The 2,469-nt window shown below is 49.7% G+C and overlaps 1 pseudogene; it reads right to left on the reverse strand.

Annotated features, from left to right (window-relative positions):
- Window positions 1-834: 834 nt before the first annotated feature.
- Window positions 835-2,141, reverse strand: LOC123158584 (uncharacterized; annotated as a pseudogene).
- Between the last annotated feature and the right edge of the window lie 328 nt (window positions 2,142-2,469).

The raw sequence follows: 2,469 nt of genomic DNA on the forward strand, positions 1-2,469 counted from the left end.
ATCACAAATACTCCCTCCGTCCCAAAATTCTTGTCTTATAAAAAGCAACAAAAAATGTTAGTTTGACAAGTTTAAAATAAAAGTATCATCATGCGAAAGAATCATGTAGAGTCACTCACATTTTATTTTGGAGATACCTCTCACTTGCTCGCACATTATCAATGTAAGTATCTCCAATGTCCCTATGTGGATAATCAAATTTAGATGGTGGCCTGTAAAATCCTCTTGTTAAAATATCAACTTGCTTCTTATGATTTTGTGCGTACTCTCAAATTCTCTTCTGACCAGTCGCATCATAAGGCAATTCATCTAAATTAATTTCTTCTGAATGGAAGACTTCAGGAGATTACTTTGATGCGAGAATTGATATATTTTACATCTAACGAGTGACCTCGGCGAGTCCACATCAAAATACCGTTCCATAGCCTAGATCAATCAAGGTCCATAGAAAAACAATTAGAAAACTAGGGCAAAATATTTACCATACTGGACTAGATGGAACGTGCACAAGAGGATGTGCCTATGTGATCTTGCTACCTCGAAATTGAACAACATTTATGTGCTTGCCGCTGTCAATCTGCAATTGAACGCTTGCGGCCGGCGTTCGGGCGAACATAAGGCAGGATGAGACAAACAGAGGGAGGCGAGTTGGGGAAGCAAAAAGGCCAGCGGCTGCCGTCATCATACATGCTATAGATCGACAATAAACCAAATTATTGATCAAGTGACGAACAAGCATGGTAGTAGGCACCAGAGACGATTTCTACTTGGGCTTTTGGGGCTTTTACTGGTCCATTCACGTGGGCTTGGCAGCTTGATTGATGTGGTCACACTTCATTTTCTGTTGGGTTGATGCCAAGTGAGTCGTACGATACACACACATGCACGTAGCTGGCATGTTTTTTGTTGGGTCAGAAAAGGATCCGTGGTAATCTCATATGTTTTGACCTCCATTGAATAATAATCAAAATTCTCAAGCTCATGGCCGGCAGGAACGCCTTGGAAGAACAAGAATCCCTCGGCCGCACCCACTGTGGAAATGGAATAGCCATGACCCTGCCCAGCTAGCTATACGATCTTCTCCAGCTTCCATTCATTAGTATTATCCTGCAGAGAGGTATGATGGAGAGCAAAGGATCTATGCTGAGAGACAAGAGAAAACATCTCAATGGCTCCTTCTCTACCCACAACAACTGCATTCGGACGCCAATCATGACCAATGCTCAGGTCAGCACCTCTGAGCTCCAAATGGTAGCCAGTGGGAAAATTGACGGTTGAAAACCTCAAAGTACGTGTGTCCAGCACCATCAAATGGTTAGTCCAGTGATAACGGTCTGTCCAGTAGAAGCAGTTTCCCACGCAGTCAAAACAGGACATGACGTGCCAAGAAGGGACGACAGGGGACTCAACCATACACCATTGCATAGTTGTGGACGGGAACACAAAGATGACGAGCTTTGTCTCGTATCTTGCCACACATATCACCTCGAAGGGCTCGTCGCCGGTTGCGGGAGCAAGCACGGGCTCGAATGCCCGAAGGCGGTCTTGTGGCAGGGCGGCGAGGTCTTCGGGTATTGTTGGAAGGAGCACAAACCCGCGGGACAGCGGATCGCAGACAACAAGGTGGAAGTCAGCGGCGTTGCACAACTCCCGTTTGGTCCACGCGTGGTAGGGACCCCTCCCAAGGAATTCCCTGGAGTCCATGAGGATGCTTATGTCGGAGCCATCGTGATAGCTCCAGCTTTTAGTGAAACGGGGGTGGAGGGATATCCAATCTAGAAGGACGCGGCCGCTGCGAACGTCCCGAGGGCGCCAGCGGGGGCCTTTCATGTCGTCTTTCTCGTAGTAGGAAAATGAGAAACGGCCGCCGGGACGAAGGAGAATTCCGTGGCGCAGGGAGCGAGGGTGCCGGTGAGCGAGGCAGAGGGGTGCGGTGCCTCGGCAGGGTGGAATCCGTCCGCATCCATGAAGCCAAGGAGGGGAGGCCGGTGCAGCGCGCGAAAGCGGCAGCAGAAGGCGCGGCCTTTGGCGACGCGGCGGAAGGTGGTGCAGGTGGCAGAGGCGTGGGCAAGCGTGTCTGGGTCGGGCAGGTGGAGGAAGATCTCCTCCAGGAGGACATCGGGGAATGGGATGGAGGCCATGGCAGCCGAGGTGGAGGAAGGGGATTGAGGGCTACGGCTGTACCGCTGAGGATGTTGGAGACTATTTGTTTTTGATGATGATGATGATGAGGGGATGCTGGAGACCTGTAGCGCAGAGAAGGAAAAGTAAAATTGAAAATTATATAGTTTAAAAAACCATGGGCTGAACCGGCAACGCCACCAAACCATTGACATTCTCCGTCGTGAAAGCGCGTCGTCCGGCCGGATCGTGTTTCCAGTATATATATACGGAAATCTGGCGTTGTCATAGGGGTGAGAGCAGATGCTTCTCCAGCTGCACTGTGATCGACGTGGTCCGTCCACGATT

The sequence above is a fragment of the Triticum aestivum genome, chromosome 7B (genome assembly GCF_018294505.1).
Source record: "Triticum aestivum cultivar Chinese Spring chromosome 7B, IWGSC CS RefSeq v2.1, whole genome shotgun sequence".
Lineage (NCBI taxonomy): Eukaryota > Viridiplantae > Streptophyta > Magnoliopsida > Poales > Poaceae > Triticum > Triticum aestivum.